We start from the raw sequence: 17,271 nt of genomic DNA, 5'->3' as shown, positions 1-17,271 counted from the left end.
CTTAAATGACAACTGAATAGGAATAAAAGTCCAGAGTCGCTATCATGAATGTTCATAAAGATGCCTTCAAAGACTTAAATGTGAACCTTTCTTCCTTTTCTTCTATCCGTGGCGTACTTTCAAATTTTGTTAAACAAATCCTTATAATGTTAACCATGTGCCAGGCACTGTTCCAAGGCTGTATATACACAAAATATAAAATGAAAATAGCTCATTTAATCCTGATTACAAACATGAGGTAAGTACCGTCATTCTCATTTTTCAGATGAGATAACTAAAGCATCAAGAGTTTTTACCTTGCTCTAGGTCAGGTAGCCTTGGAGCTTGATGCACAGTCAGGCAGCCTGACACCAGAATCTATGCTATTAACTACCACAAGATTGTGCCTTTTAGATTTATAAAGTGGAAAAAGTTAAAGCTAAAACTTCTGGCATTTCACTCTATAAAGCTTTGCATTTTTACTTTTCAATTAAAACTCTTCAAAATGTCTTAAGAGTTGCATGTATGTCCCGCCTGGGGAATATCACTTTTTCTCTGGGAAATGGAGGAGTATTATTTCATTGATGTCAGGAAAGAAAATGTTCAAGACTTGGAAATTACAGGTGTCTTTACAATTGAGGACTGCACATTATGTAACTAATATTCTGGAGTAACTGATTTTATGAGGGTATGCATCTTTGACTTTTTATTGGGTAGACTAGTTTATAAATCTGTAAGGGTAGAAATAGTAGAGAACTGACAGTTACACGAAAGGTTTTTTCTATATCAATGCAAATAAATCTTACCTCTTAGGGATAAAATTCATTTGTGCCAGATAGAAGAGATGCTCTCAAACATTACATTTTACCGTCCTATAAAGATATTACCTATTTATATCATTAAGAAATTTCTTTCACATTCCTTACTGTATATATGTCTGTTCTTCAGGCCCTTCTTTGAACTGATTCCCTCATTAGCTAGTGAGTTAAAGAATATCTTTAACAAGTTCATTTCATATTTGCATAAAATCATATTTTTAGCCTTTAAAAATTATACTTCAGCACAAATTAGTCAACAAGGAAGAGAACAGGACTGTCTACCTTGTGGACTACAAGTAGAAAAAACCTTAAATTAGTAGACAATTTCTCAAGCCTGCCAGAACTGTAGTTTCGTCTTTCTGATTCTGCTTCTACCCTTATACTGTAATAGGATAGTGAGGAATCCTGTGCCTTTACAGAAGAAAGGAAAGGATGTACCATGTTTGGGCTGCATAAAGTTTCCCAGATTCACATTTTTGATGTTGATACTAGATTTGAGTCCCTGTGATAGGCATGAGGGTTTCAAAGATGACTAGGAATCTATGTCTTCAAAGGCACAAAATATGGTAAAGACAAACAAGACATATAAACAAATTATAATGCAATGTAATAAGTAGATCAATAGAAGCATTTACAAAATAGAGGGGTAATTATATCTCTGCAAAAAGATTTGGGGGCCACAGAACATTTCCTATGGGAAACAACATTTGAGATGTGTTTTTAAAATATGAGAGGGATTTGTTAGGTGGAGACGTAGCTAAAGGGATTCCAGGTGGAAATGGAGCCTCCTCAAAGACTCACTAAAATAATATTTTTGTAAAAGTGGAGCATAAAACAAAAAGGGAAAAGATGAGAAGGAGATACCAGGTCATTAACAAAATTTATTGTCATGAAACTTTATGTTTATCTCATAAATGATATGGCTTTAGTGAAGGGATTTTAATAGGGATAAAGACCAAATTGCATCTTAGAATATCTTTTGAATGGAAATATAGAAGATAGGTCAGAAGTAATTAAGGCAATGTGCAGAGAAGAACAGCTACCATAGTACTGTACTAGTCCATGCAAAAAATACTAGAAACCTAAATTATAGACGTGGGGAAGACATGTGAGCAACAGCTAGAAGGGAGAAATCATAAGGTTTGGTGACTGCTTTGCATATGGAGTATGGCTGAAAAGGAATAGTATAGGGTGATTTTTTTAAGCATCTGGTTTAAGAAGTGACTTTGAATAGGGAAGGAAAATCTGGTTGCAGAAGAGATGGTGGTGTGATTGATGGAAAGGAAATAACTAGGCCTGTTGAAACTGGGGAGCCAAGGGGAGATGTCTAGTAGATAACGGGATGGGGTCAAGGCCCAATAAAGGTGTCTGAACCAGAAATTAAAATGTTGAAGTGGTTAGTGTGTAGGTAGAAGGTCGCAACTTGGAAGTTAATGGGATATCTTAGGAGGACCATAAGTAATAGTCTTTCCAATATGTATCATCTCTGGGGTGATTTTCTAGATTATAGCATTATGGTATAAGAACACCAAAACATTTTAAGGAGGTCATAATATACCATAGAAAAAGGATTTGCTGATTTATGCAAGACAGCTCCCAGTCCATGAGGATTAAAATCTAAGCTCTTGTCTCTTTTTGTTAGTATATAAATATAATATCCCAGGATCACTTTTGTTTCTGGTCATATTGCAGTAACTAGTACTGGATTTTGCTTCTTGCTGTGATCAACTATAAAACTGAACAAAATGTATGAAAAAGATGGTTTCATTCGTTGAGCACTAGGTAGTGTAGGAAATAGTCCAGGAAGGAAGAAAATGGATGGTGCAAACCCCCAAGTCTTGCCTGCTTTCTCCCTTTAGGTAATTTCCAGGACACAGCACAGGGGAAAGGAACCAAGTAGAATGCAGTGGTCTCACTGAGTTGAGAGATAGAGATTAAAGTTCAGGGAGTTAGAGGTGGCTATAATTTTCAGGGAAAAGTAAGGAAGAGGAGGAAGTTACATAGAGAATGCACTCCAGAAATTGGGAGAGAAGACCCCTCGAGTCTGCTGATGAATACTGAACTGCATATGCACCACCAAGGAACTGTAGACTGAACAATTCTCAGAGATTACATAGGGCTAGCAGAGGTTTGAATTTCATCCAGCCTGAATGGCAAGATGTCTTTTAACACCTGGGGAAATCAGTGAAGCCACTTTAATAGTAGGACTCAGTTAGTGCTACAGATAAGGGTACACTAGACCCACCCTAAACAAAACTTAAAATCAAACTTTGAAAAGATCAAACTGATCTGTAAATCACTTGACTAATCCCAACACTTTGGGAGGCTGAGGTTGGAGGATGGCTTGAGCCCAGGAGTTTGACACCAGCCTGAGCAACACAGGGAGACCTTGTCTCTACAAAAAATTAGCCAATACCAGTGGCACACACCTGTGGTCCCAGCTACTTGGGAGGCTGAGTTGAGAGGATTGCTTGAGCCTGGGAGGTCAAGGTGAGCCATGATCATACCACTGCACTCCAGCCTGGGTGATGGGGCAAGACCCTGTCTTACATATATATAAATATATATATATATATAAATATATTTCTAAAATATATATATTTTAGAAACATTTATTGACTTTTTTCTATATATGTAGAGAAATAATATGTACTTATAGAGATTTATTTATATTTATAAAATGTAACCTTATATAAACATAATCTTATATTATTAAACATTATAAAATTTATATAAACATTTATATTTACATAAATAAATCTCTCTAAATATATATATATATTTACATATCGAGAGAAGACAATGGAGTGACACATTTAATATGTTGAAAGAAAAAAGGCATTATCAATTTAGAATTCAATATCTAGTGAAAATAACTTCCAAAAATAAAAAATGGTGCAGACTTTTTCAGACAAGGCAATAATTGAGAGAATTGACTGTTAGAAGACAAAGCACTACAGGAAATGTTAAGGGAAGTTCTTCAAGTAGAAGGAAAATGATAATGACTGGTAACGTATCAATACAAAGAAACGAAGAGCATCATAATGAGTAAATATATAGGTAAATATAAAAGGCAATTTTCTACATTTAATTATTAAAAATAACTATGTGAAGCAAAGAAATAAAAATGTGTTATGGAGTTGACAGGATATATACAAGTAAAATAAATGTATGACAACAATAGCACAAAGGATGTGAGGAAAAATATAGATGCGAGATTCTTATAGGTATAATTGAAGTGGTATAATTCTATATGAAGGTAAACTCTGAAAAGATAGAGATAAAAATTTTAATTCTAAAAACATCCACTAAAAATAGACAAATAGGTATAACTAATAAGCCAATAATGTTGATATAATGGAATACTGAAAATTATTCTATTAATCCAAAAGAAGATATGAAAAGAGGAAAAGGGAAGAAAGAACAGATGGGACAAAATAGGAACAAATAGCAAGCGAGTAGATCTAAGTCCAATCATATCTGTAATTACATTAATTATAAATTGTCCAAACACTCTGATGAAAAGAGATTGTCAGACTGAAACTATTTCCTGTCTCTAAGAAAACCACTTTAAATATAACGACATTTATTTTAAAAGTAAAAGGATGAAAATAATATACCATGCAAACACTAATCATAAGAAAGATGGAATGGGTACATTAATAACAGCTAAATTAGATACGAAACTGGTTTTCCTAATGTGGTTCCTTATCCAGGAGCATCAATAAATCAGGAACTTATTAGAAATGCAAATTTCAGGTCCCATTTTAGACTTACTGTATCAATTTAAAATTGAAGTCCAGAAGTCTGTTTCATCAAGCAAGCCCTCCGAGTGACTTTGATTCATGCTACAGTTTGAGACTCACTGTATACAGAGGAGCATTTCATAATTATAAATGTATCAATTATTTAAAAAGACCAAAGTATCCAAGATGAATTTGGATACCAGTGCTGCTACTCATCTGACTACATCACTTTGTGAAGGTCACTTAATCTGCTGAATCTTGGTTTACTCATCTGTGAAGTGTGGCTATTAAATGCTAGAGATTTCATATAATATATGTATGTATCTATACCACTGACACATACATAAAACAGTGACTGATAAATGTACTGTTAGAGTTGTGCAATGATTTGATAGGTTCATATTGAATCTCTCCTGTCATACCAATGGCCCCCTCTGCACATTTGCTCCTCATGTCTTTTTTCCTTAACTGCCGCACTCTTGGTCTTATATACAAATCCTAACTACCTTTCTAGTAACAAGCAAGTCCAGACTTCACTGGTCTTCATCTCCCCAGATGTACTTTTTATATCTCATATTTTGGTTCTTAAGTAGATAATAGTTCCTCCCTTTAAAAAATTCATATATACTTTATTTTTGTAATATTTGATAATACTAAGTATAGTTGTAGCATTTTATATGTTTGAATGCTTAATAAAGTTATAAAACATTATATGAATATACTACAATTTATCCACTCTACTGTCCAATGACCATCTGGGTTATTTCTTGTCTTTTGCTATTACAGATGAGGCGGTAGATTTCCGTCCAACTTACAAAACATAAATGCAAGAGTTTCTCTATGGTATATTCCTAAATGTGGAATGACTACATTTTGGAATTATCAAATGTTTAACTGCTCGGGCAGCTATGATGTTAAACAACTACTGCTGATTGTTTTTGACAAATGACCTGGGAAAATGTTGATTGCACTGGGTGTGTTCTGAGTCAGGTTAAATAAAAACAAGCCTTGTGAGTGGTGTTTTCCAGGAAACCGGCAGACAGGTCAAATAATGACAATTCTTCGGATAGGGCTTTGAAAGAGCTCTTACCTTATTTGGACACCAGCAGCTGCTAGGTTGCTTGTTTTCATTGTAATTGTGGGTTGTTCATTTACAAGACCACCGTTGAGCAGCTCTCTGAACATTCAGCCACTTTTTTTGCTGCCAAGATTGTTGTATGCAGTTGATTCATTTTCAGGATTCTGAAAAAGTTGATTTTGACTTTTTGTTTCTGCCAATGTTCTTGTTTTTATGGAAAAGGACATTTTAAAGGTCCTTACTCTACCATCCCAGCTGACATCATTTGAAATTAATTTTGATGTACTTAAATTAATCAGCCTATTATTCTACAGTGCCATGTTTAAGAAGTTCTTTTCTGTCACAGGCTGCTGAAAATATGGCAAGCTGACTTTCTGGAGAAATTCTGATGATACATACAAGCTCTGCAAGAGGATTTGAAGATTGTGTTGTAGTCAAGAATGTACAATGAAATTACTGTATGCATCAGTGTAGAAAAAAATTCCTTTTTAAAAGAATTATAAAACCATAGCTTTATAAATCAGTGGACAGTGGCTTACAGAGAGATCTATCAGATGTGTTTACATCACATCTTATCCACTTTTTTTTTTTTTTTTTTTGAGACAGAGTCTCACTCTGTCACCAGGCTGGAGTGCAGTGGCACGATCTCAGCTCACTGCAACCTTCATCTCTCAGGTCAAGTGATTCTCCTGCCTCAGCCTCCTGAGTAGCTGGGATTACAGGTGCCAGCCACCACACCTGGCTAATTTTTGTATTTTTAGTAGAGACGGGGTTTCACCATGTTGGCCAGTATGCTCTTGATCTCTTGACCTCATTATTCACTTTTTTTTAACGGCTCAAATCCTTTGGCATTGCTATGTTCATATTTGTGTATTCCTTTTTTATAGCTCTGATAGCTTTAATTTTCTAAGCAGTCTTTCTATCAGATATGCACATCTACTGTGCTTGAAGTATAGTGGAACTCATCAGTAATAATGTGTACTAGTTATGACTTGTTGACATTTCCATTATAAACTTTAATTTTGAATTGTTTATGCATTATAACTGTGGATTTCTATAGTATTGGACTGAAAGTTGACAGGATTTCAGCCACCACTTATGAATTTTGATTTAGATTCATTATGTGTATCAGAATCTTCTTTTTTTTAAATAAGAGATGGAAAGCATTTCTTGTAATCTGCTCTTTAACAAAGAATTTTTTTTTAAACAGTTTGTTGGGCAGCTAATAGTGTGAACCAGGTCATTTTTGTATTAAGTAAAAAATAAAACTTTGAGAAACTTGAATTTTAAAAGTAATGACAATGCTTACATTAGTATTATTTGTAATTTGAATCATTTACATCTAATAAGAATGTTAGTTGAGAATGTTTCCTTAAAGTTTTATACCCTATAAATGAAGGCCCAGGAAAAATAACATATAAGATGAAACAGCAAACGCTTAAAATTCCTGCTTATTTTATTAGATAAAAGTAATTTGAGTGCTTACCTAATTAAAAAAAAAGATTGTAGTTGTTTCATGGTGAAATAGTCCTTCAGAATATATCGTCTGCTATATTGCAGGAAGTGAAAGTGTGGCTTGTCTCAACCTGTTGCAAATATCTTGAAAGGCAGAGTTCCGGGCAGTGACTGGTTATACAAAGTCCACAATTTTGATAAGTTAGAAAATCTGCTCTGTGACTCACTGTGTGATCTTAGACAAGTTATTGACCTCTTTGACTCTCAGGGAAAACAATACCTGCCTTTTAGATTTGTTCTGAGAATTAAGTAGGTAAAGCCTCTGACACTTAGTAGGCTGAACTAAATAAGGAAAGAAACTTATTTCTTCACATCTCAACTTCTTCTGGACCCAGAATTTCCCAGTTTTGCTGCTCTCCTCCTCACTAAGTACATTCATCCCCTAATAACCACTCTGACTTGTCGAGAAGGAAGAGAACTCATGTGGTCACTCTTCGTTTTCCCTATATTGCCCTCATTCCCAACTGCTTAAGCCCATCCAAAGTTAGACATACCTCATTTTCTTTTGCCCTCATTCTAGCTATCTGATTGCTATGAATAATCATGTTTATTATTTTCTGAGAAGTTCTTACATAATTTCTGTTACCTATATCAAGCCCATAAAATAGACATTTAAATTGCCATTTTTAAGAGTGAGGAAAAAGGGGCACAGAGAAGATAAGCAATTTGTTTGGTGTCAGAGCTACTGAGTACAGAAACTAGGATTCTAACTGGGGGCTGTTTAACCCCAAAACCCATGCTTTTTCTACTATAGCACTTAGATTCTTTTGGCTGATAATCTTGTAGTTAACAAGGAATATGTTTTGATACTATTTGGCCCAATTATTAGGTACAAAATGTAAAAGTTGGTAAATTATCAACATCCTCTGTAATTTTTGGAGCAGTCAAGTTACCATGAAAATACTAAGAAAGATGTGAACGTAAGTGAGGTTTGAGGAGAGGTTTTTCCACTTATTCTCTAAATTCATGATCTTGAACAGCATGTTCCCATCTTATAATTGAATAAAATATGACTTTCAAAACAAAAAAGGATTGTGAAATGTGTATCAAACCACAAAGGTACTGGATTGGATGTGTATGCTCAGAACCTTAGAGTTGGATTTTGTTGACGTTGATGAGTGCTTACAAATTCACAGCCAGAAAGATTTTGTTCTTTTCCCAGGATTTGGAACATTTACTAATCTTCGTGAATGAGGAGGCTTTGTATTTTTGAATCATAGCGACACATAATGACTGCACATAGACTTGGGTCCTAACTGGGTCACATTCGGGCAGCACCAGTGGAAGATGATGGGCAGAGAAGACCAAGCTTAAAGAGAGGGGAAGGAAGTTAGAAAAATGATGAGAGGTACCCCGAAAATTTATGCTAATTATCCATTAGACACTGAGTTAAGAGACACTTCCAGGTTTCAGTTTTCAAGAATATGAAAATTTGAAAGATAAAATTTATAGAAAGGGTTAAGTCCAGGCCAAGAAAGTGTTATAAACAGATAAGAAGCAGGAGTTGAGATAAGTCTAAAGACTGCAAACTCTTATTTCTGTTTGTTCTGGTTTTGATTGGACAATGTTTGTACATCTCTGCTGCTTACTGTCCACGTTAACTTGAATAAACCTTTTGACTTTTTCTGATCAATTTATTTATCTGTGAAATGGAGATATTAATCTTTACCTTGCAATGTAGGTGTAAAGATTAGACATAATATATGTAACGTGTTGGGTACATAACTGATGATCAGTATACGGTGGTTTTCCTCTTTCTTAAAGGACAGTTGTATATACATATAACATATATGTGTGTGTGTGTGTGTGTGTGTTATATATATATATATATATATATGTTGGGCATGGTGGCTCATGCCTGTGATCTCAGCACTTTGGGAGGCTGAAGCGGGTGGATTGCTTGAGGCCAGGAGTTCAAGACCAGCCTGGACAACATAGTGAAACCCTGTCTCTACTAAAAATACAAAAAATTAGCCTGGCGTAGTGGCACATGCCTGTAACCTCAGCTACTCAGGAGGCTGAGGCATGAGAATCGCTTGAACCCAGGAGGTGGAGGTTGCAGCGAGCCGAGATCATGCCACTGCACTCCTGCCTGGACAACAGTGCGAGACTCTGTTTCAAAAAAATAAAATAAAATGAAATAAAAAATAAGTTATATATATATTTATGTTCTTAAAGGACAAGTTATATATATATAACTTGTGTGTGTGTGTGTATATATATATTTATAATGTGAACCAGGTGAGTATATATATAGTGTGTGTGTGTATATATATATAATATATATAGTGTGTACATATATATAATAGTGTGAACCAGTTTACTTTTGTATTAAGTAAAAAACAAAACTTTGAGAAACTTGAATTTTAAAAGTAATGACAATGCTTAGATATATATATATATTTTGTCCTTTAAGAAAGGAGAAAACTATCATGTATATGTATGTGTACATGTATGCGTACACATATGTAGACATATACACACATATATGTGTGTATATAAACGTATATATGTCTGTTTGACCACATTACACACTCTGAGAAGATTCAAAGTCATTAATTACCAAAAACTATAAAATATAATGAAAGTTTAGAACCCTGGTTCCATTCTTTCCACCACATGGGTTAATGTGGAATAAGCTGGCTCACCAACAGCAGCTCTATGGAGTTGTATGAGTGAGCTCTGCCTTGGTGTATATCCAACCTTAATTTTAGCTGTTACTACAACACAAACTTTCATTCTGTCATTCTTACATAATGTGACCCATTCAAAGGATGTGTCAGCATTCATGAAGTCATGACTCAGAAGACGATGAGCTGTGTCAGAGCTGAGGTGAAGCAGCGCCTAGGACCATTACCACAGATTTGTCAGGGCAACGAGCATTACTGGTTAAAACTATTTGAAGAAACCTCTGGAATGAAGCACTTATGAATTCCGGAGTTTAAGCAAAAATTATGTGAGTAGCAAAAGAAGAGGTCATTGAGCCAAGGAAATACCCAGGACTCATCCATTACAGAGATGCTTAAGCCATGGAATTAAGAGACAATTTTACAGTGAGAAACTGAATGTACAAATGGACAACTGCCAGATCATATATATATAACTTTGACCCACAACCTGCGGCAAACTGCCCAGGAAACCAATCCTCTTGTCTAAAATAAATAGGCGAATTTATTGTCTACAATAAACAGGCCAGCCTGCTGCAAGTCAGATTTGCACACTGCCAGATTGTTACCTCTAGTGACAATCCAGGAAGCTAAACAATAACTTCTATCACAATTGGCCCCAAATGACCGAGAGTTGATTAATAACTGACAGGATCCCTAATTTTTGTCCCTGCTGCCAACTTAGAGAAAGATATGCCTTCCTAACCAATCACACAGGATGCCTACAGCTAGTTAGCCTCCCTATAGCATCCCCATTCCAAAGCCTCCAGTTTATCTCCAGTTTTTTCCACTATAAAGCTTTCCTTCCTCCTTCACCTGTCTTTGAGTCTCTGCTAAAACACAAGCAACAGTAGCTGACACCCTTGCTATGGCAAGCTCTGAATAAACAGCCTTTGCTTCTTCCTATTTAGTTGGTCTTTGTTTATTTCCACACCAGACAAAGATCTGCCAAGTCATAAAGAAAGGACCCCAACCTTAACTACAGACTAGCTCATTCCAATTCTTCCCAATTGACAAGCCTCAATGCCAAGCCACGCCTTTCTCATCTTGCCTGTCTTTTTTCTGTCTGTAATATCACTTTCCTTTCTTAATTCTTTTTACTTATATCTGCAGTCCTTCGGGTTGCCCTTGCGCCTCACTTGGAAGATTATAACAGCCTCTGAAATAGTCAACTTCATTTGCTTCACATTCTAATCCATCTCCATCACTGCCACCAGATAAATCTCACAGAAACACAGTTCTGATGTCACTTATCTGATCAAGAGCAATACATAGAAAATTTTCAGTCTAAGAGGACAATTCCTTAGCAGCCACTGAAGCAGCCTTTCCCAAACTTGCACTAGAGCACATAAAATGAAAAGCTTTTTTTAAGAATGATTTTTCCAGTTTTTATAAAAACAGTGAAGTTATATTAGAAAAAATATTCAGAAGCCTGTCTATGTTTGTCTTACAAAACCTGAAGAACCTCTTGTCATCTGAAAGATCTAGAAAGATATTTGTTCTCAGGGTCCAGGACATATATTTTTCTATCAACTAGAATAGAAAACACTGAAGCTGTATCTCTACTGAACAGGTTTTGATTTTGGAAGAGAGAAAAACGATTGTGAACTGAGTGTTGTATTCACCTAAGATATTTCCCATAGGATATTTTAACAAAAGACATGCTCAGACATGCTGGAATCAGTAAATTTCACTCCTGAACCACCTTTGGAAAAAGTTTACGTAAAGACACACAACTGCCAACTGGCTAAAAGCGAACATTTCCAGAATGCATAGGTCAGGCTATGAAAAGCTTAATGGAGCTACGTTTACTGAACTTGTTTGAAAAAGTCAGTTTTCTGATTGAAAAGTGTCTTTTCAGGTGGATTTGACAGCCTGGAGTTAAGCTTTATCCATAATGTTTTTCATACCTGTTCTCCTGCTTCCACTCTAATCCTCATATGAGAAAAATTGTTTATCAAGCATCATTACTTTACCCTACAACCAGATGAAATATACTGCCTGTTGGAGAACCACTGAAAACTTTATGTTACTCTGTTTTACATAACTGAAATATTTGTGCCAAGAGTATTACAAAATGCTCTTTCCCTCCATAAAAACAGAGTTGCCTAGAGCCACATAAAAGCTATTGTCATTCTCAAAGAATTTAAGTGATAGATTTCAACATTTTTACCACTCATGTGGAGTGATCTGAGTCATTATGCTTTTAAAAATGAAAAAAGACTGAGCCATCACGTGCAGAAATTACCTGTGCCTCATCCCTTTTCTATTCTAATTCCCCTTCCAACTAGAATGTTTGAAAGTTTCTATGGCAAATAGGCATAAAAATCAGAATATATAGTCTGATTTCAACTATGAAAACCTATGTGATATGAAAAAGTGCTCAACATCACTGATTATCAGAGAAATGCAAATCAAAACTACAATGAGATATCATCTTACCCCAGTAAAAATGGCTTTTTTCCCAAAAAACAGGCAATAACAAATTCTGGCAAGGATGTGGAGAAACGGGAACCCTCATACATCCTTGGTGAGGATGTAAATTAGTGCAACCACCATGGAGAACAGTACGGAAGTTTCTCAAAAAACTAAAAATAGACCTACCATATGATCCAGCAATTCCACTACTGAATATTTATCTAAAGGAAATGAAATCAACATGTCAAAGAGATATTTACACTTCCATGTTAACTGCAGCACTATTCACAATAGCCAAGATTTGGAAGCAACGTGTGTCCATCAACAGATGAAGTGATAAAGAAAATACAGTACATATACACTGTGGAGTCCCATTCAACCATGAAAAAGAATGAGACCTGTCATTTGCAACAACATTGATAGAACTGGAGGACATTACATTAAGTGAAATAAGCAAGGCACAAAAAGACAAACTTCACATGTTTTCACTTATTTGTGGGATCTAAAAATTAAAACAATTAAATTCATGGAGATAGAGAGTAGAATGAGGGTTACCAGTAGCTGAGAAGTGTAGTGGGGGGTAGTGGGAGTGTGTATGGTTAATGGGTACAAAAATATAGTTAGAATGAATATTATATAGTATTTGATAGCACAACAGGGTGACTACAGTCAACAACAATTTATTGTATATTTTAAAATAACTAAACAATAAATTGGAATGTTTGTAACACAAAGAAGTGATCAATGTTTGAGGTGATGAATACCCCCATTTACCCCAGTGTGATTGCTACACATTGCATACCAGTATCAAAATATTTTATTGTTAGGCATAGTGGCTCATGTCTGTAATCTTAGCACTTTGCGGGGCCAAGGTGGGCAAATCACTCAGGCCTAGGAATTTGGAACCAGTCTGAGCAACATGGCCCTATAATTCAGATGGAATATGTTGCCTTATTAGTACTTCTGTCCAGCTAGTGATATTCAAAATTGTGGAAAATATAGATGAAATTTTATAAACTCCCATGACCAGCACGATGTGAAAAAGAATACACAGGTATAAAAAAATTAGAGGAAATACATAGTTAATAGTGTTAGTAGTGTTTTTCTTTTTGGGTCATGACTATAAAAGATATATTTTCTTCTTTGTACTTTTTTATATATTCTAAATTTTCTATAATAAACATTTATCATTTTATTTAAGTATGTAAAATTTATTTAAAATGTTTTGTAGAAACTAGTGTATTATTTTGTTTTCACACTGCTGATAAAGACATACCAGAGACTGGGAAGAAAAAGAGGTTTAATATGGACTTACAGTTCCACGTGGCTGGGAAAGCCTCACAATCATGGCAGAAGGTAACGAGGAGCAAGTCATGTCTTACGTGGAAGGCAGCAGGCAAAAAAAGTGCTTGTGCAGGGAAACTACCATTTTTAAAACCATCAGATCTCATGAGACTCATTCACTATCATGAGAACAGCGCAGGGAAGACCCACCCCCATAATTCAATCACCTCCCACTGGGTTCTTCCCACGACACGTGGGAATTGTTGGAGTTACAATTCAAGATGAGATTTGGTTGGGGACACAGCCAGACCATATCACATGGCTTTCCACCAACAATGGAATAAACTCTAAGCACCTTAGCTACAGACTAATGGTCTTCTATGACTGGACTCCAACCTATCTTTTCACAACTTCATTTTTTATTTTTCATTATTACCCTTCACATACCTTTTATTTCAATAAAAAGTAACTCTTTGACGTTTTCCATATAGAGTCTTTCTTGACTCTGCATACTTGTATACTCTGTTACTGAATTTTCCTCCATTTCCACCCTTGTTCTTAGCCAAAAGGCCAAGAAGCAATTTTCCTCCATTTCCAGATCATTCCAGGCTCACTTTATCTGCTACTTTGAGTTTTTTCTAAAGGAAGCACCTAAAGTAAGCAAGCACCTTCTGCTTAATTCATGTACAACTTTTTACTTTTTTTTTTTTTTGAGACAGGGTCTTGCTCTCTTGCCCAGGCTGGAGTGCAGTGGCACCATCACAGCTCACTTCCAGGGCTCAAGTGATCCTCCTGCCTCAGCTTCCCAAATAGCTGGGACTACAGGTGTGCACTGCCACAAGTGGCTAATTATTTTTATTTTTTCGTGGAGCTGAGGTCTCCCTATGTTGCCTAGATGGGTCTTCAACTTCTGGGCTCAAGCAATCCTCCTATCTCAGTCTCCCAAAGTGCTGAGGTTATAGGCAGGAGCCACCATACCAGGCTTATTTCTTACAGAATTAATTATATAGGGGATTCTTTCCTTGGCTAGGTTATATTCTCTCCTTCCCTCCTTCCTTCCCTCCCTCCCTCCTTCCCTCCCTCCCTCCCTCTTTCCTTCCTTCCTTCCTTTCTTCCTCCCTTCCTTTCTTCCTTCCTCTACCTCCTTCCCTTCCTTCCTTCCTCTACCTCCTTCCCTTCCTTCCTTTCTTCTTTCTTTCCTGCTTTTAAACAGCTAGTTTGTTCACTTATTTTTTTTACTAAAATTTTCTAAACTTTATCTCCAAATCTATACTCTTAGTTTGGGTATTCTGAAGCCCTTGAGACTCAGATACTTGATAAATGAATGTATAGCTGAAATAATGATTATATCAGTTATCAGCTAGAGGTAGAAAGGATCCTGCACAATCATGTCTGATTAGTCATGGAGAAGTGTGACAAATAGGAAGACAAATGTGAAAAGTTACGAGATAGAATGTTACCTGGGATCACTGCCAGTTTTTAAATCCAAGGATTAGATTGAATGTAAATTTAATTCTAAGCCTCTGATCCCTGGGAGGTCAGATTTATAAAACTAGCCATTATCTGACCCTTGTATTTATTTAACCATACAACAAATGATTGTTCTGTGGAACAGTCATTTTGATTTCTTGCTGGAAATGCCCACTTTTTTTCCGCTGGTATTCAGTTCCTTCCTCTACACCTGGAGTGTTTGCTCTCCTCCTCCCCTCCCCTCATCTTCCTCCCCCTTTCTCTTCTCCCTCCTTCTCCCTCTGTTCCTTCTTACACTCAGTTGCTCTTTAATTTTACCTATTCCTTCTCATTACTGCATTGATTTTTAAAACATACTCTACAAAATGCAATTTGACTATCTCATGCACGGTTAGAAAACTCCTGGTTCTACAAGATTAGTTTGAGTGTTCTGCAGACATATGAATGAGGACTTCAATTATATATTAGAGAGATTTTAGATGATACCTTGATCTTTTCTTGTGGAAATACAACTTCTAAAAAATTTAGTTTTTAGAGTATTTAGTATATATGACATGTAGAATCTGCAAATCTAGAAATGTCTGCATGATTTTTGGATTTTTTGACTTTTAATTTACCTGTTTGACATTTGCTATGAGCCTTTTACTCATAACTAATATATTATTTAGTTCTCTAAGTAATTTTTGGTTACCTACTACATATCAGATACCATGCTAAGTACTAGGAATACAGAATCAAATGAGGCATGGTCCATACCCTCAAGTAGCTTACATTAGAATGAGAGAGACAGATAAACCATTTCACTACAGTTCAGTGTGGAAAATAGAGTAGCAGAGGCAGGTACAAGGTACCATTGAACAATAATTAATGACTCTTCCTGGGACTTGGGAAACATCTTCCAGGGAAGTCGTCGAAGCTGTTTTAAAATATGGCAAACTTTTGTATTTAGTTCAGGAACAGCATGGCCCATTTTGCCAATCACATCTTAACAGTTGGAAAAGCAAACATATTATCTATCAGGCTTTCCTCTAAACTTTAAATATGTGTTATAAGTTATAACTCCAGAGAAAATTTACAAAGGATAAACCTTAATATAGAAGGAATTAGAGCTGCCACAGCTTCTACACTTTTAACCTCTCAATATTTTATCTGTTGGGCTCCACTGTTTCTTCCTGGAATTCACATCACTGCTACCACTCTGTTCTCCTTGTCCTCATATCAATGTGGCCAAATATTTTCCCTGTATTTCAATCAGGACAAGACATGGTTTTTTTCCTCCCCTCAAAGGAATGGAGAACCATAGAATACTAGTTTTAAAATGTCTTTAGGCCAGGTGCCGTGACCCATGTCTGTAATCCCAGCACTTTGAGAGGTTGAGGCAGGAGAATTACTTGAGCCCAGAGCTCGAAACCAGCCTGGGCAACATAGTGAAACCTCTGTCTCTATTTTTTAAATAAAATTTGAAAAAGTCTTTAGACATAATCTAGTCTAAAAATGAAGGCTTAAATGTGATGTATAGCCCCCTGCCAAGTGGCTATCTCCTGTGTGGGCATCTTCAGTCATAGGGATCTTATTGCCACAGAGAAATCCCTTTAAACTTATTGGGTAAAATCTCTCCAATGTTTATTAAGAAACACTCAAAAAATAAAGCAAAGAAGAAAATGCAAAAGAGTTATAAATGAGAGGAAGCAAAATGGGCACTTATTAAAGGTCTAATAAATGCACATTTGTATCCATCATTCTACTGAGTTCTTACTCCCAAGATGTTCTTCCCTTTAGCAAACAAATAAGCAAGTCAGCAAAGAAAGAAAGAACAAACAAAATGTGGTGATCAGGGAAGCATTGAGGAGATGGATGGTGGCAGGTGGCAAGAGGACTATAAGTTTTACAAAATGTCTTCCTCTGAATATGTTTAGAGTCTTGCGTTCAAGCATTTATTATACACCAATAATGTGAGCAACACTTTACTTGACAAAGAAACAGAAAAGAAAGGAAAGGAAGAAAACAGAAGAGCATGAAGAGAAAATTTAGAATGGATTCTGTTCTTCAACTTCAAATCATCTGCTAATTTAAATTTAGGGAGGAGGGGAAAAAATTGAAAGAGAATAAGACACGTGTAGAAGACAGGGACAGAGAGAATTTCAGTCCAGTAAGCAATGTAATTCATTTCAATTCTACAACTATTTATGGAGCAGCTACGTGGGCCCATCACCCATTAATAAATTGGTTACAGAATTAAAACCAACCCAAAGGGAATATACTTCCTTCTTTTTCACAGACCCTCTTTGTTCTATTCT

The sequence above is a fragment of the Pan troglodytes genome, chromosome 9 (genome assembly GCF_028858775.2).
Source record: "Pan troglodytes isolate AG18354 chromosome 9, NHGRI_mPanTro3-v2.0_pri, whole genome shotgun sequence".
Lineage (NCBI taxonomy): Eukaryota > Metazoa > Chordata > Mammalia > Primates > Hominidae > Pan > Pan troglodytes.
Note: the sequence above shows the minus strand (reverse complement) of the source record.